The sequence below is a fragment of the Schistocerca gregaria genome, chromosome 6 (genome assembly GCF_023897955.1).
Source record: "Schistocerca gregaria isolate iqSchGreg1 chromosome 6, iqSchGreg1.2, whole genome shotgun sequence".
NCBI lineage: Eukaryota > Metazoa > Arthropoda > Insecta > Orthoptera > Acrididae > Schistocerca > Schistocerca gregaria.
The window spans coordinates 470,570,957-470,571,621 of record NC_064925.1 but is presented as its reverse complement, the minus strand read 5'-3'; the positions used below and the strand labels follow the sequence as shown (position 1 = coordinate 470,571,621).

Sequence of the window (665 nt, the reverse complement as noted above, 5' to 3'; positions counted from 1 at the left end):
TCGGGCACACAGTTTTAACCGTGCTTCGGTAGCTCAGTTGGTAGAGCACTTGCCCGCGAAAGGCAAAGGTCCCGAGTTCGAGTCTCGGTCGGGCACACAGTTTTAATCTGCCAGGAAGTTTCATATCAGCGCACACTCCGCTGCAGAGTGAAAATCTCATTCTGGAAACATCCCCCAGGCTGTGGCTAAGCCATGTCTCCGCAGTATCCTTTCTTTCAGGAGTGCTAGTTCTGCAAGTTTCGCAGAAGAGCTTCTGTAAAGTTTGGAAGGTAGGAGACGGATACTGGCAGAAGTAAAGCTGTGAGTACCGGTCGTGAGTCGTGCTTCGGTAGCTCAGTTGGTAGAGCACTTGCCCGCGAAAGGCAAAGGTCCCGAGTTCGAGTCTCGGTCGGGCACGCAGTTTTAATCTGCCAGGAAGTTTCATATCAGCGCACACTCCGCTGCAGAGTGAAAATCTCATTCTGTGTGTTTTTTATTTGCTTTTAACTCTAAGCAGAATATACCTCGAGCCCTTTATGCTAACGGGATTTCATGCGACAGCAAAGAGTAAAAACTATTTCGCAGACGGCGGCCGGACAGTTGTGACACCTGCTCGCGGGCGGTACCATTAGGGCCGACACCGGAGCACCATTCCGCTCCCCGCTGACCACTAGCCGGCGCCGCTG

The 665-nt window shown here is 52.5% G+C and overlaps 1 non-coding gene across 1 annotated transcript; it reads left to right on the top strand.

The window, feature by feature from the left end:
• Positions 1-322: 322 nt before the first annotated feature.
• On the top strand, positions 323-399 carry Trnas-cga (transfer RNA serine (anticodon CGA)). Its single transcript has one exon. It is a non-coding gene; the product is annotated as a tRNA-Ser (tRNA).
• The last annotated feature ends 266 nt before the right edge of the window (positions 400-665 follow it).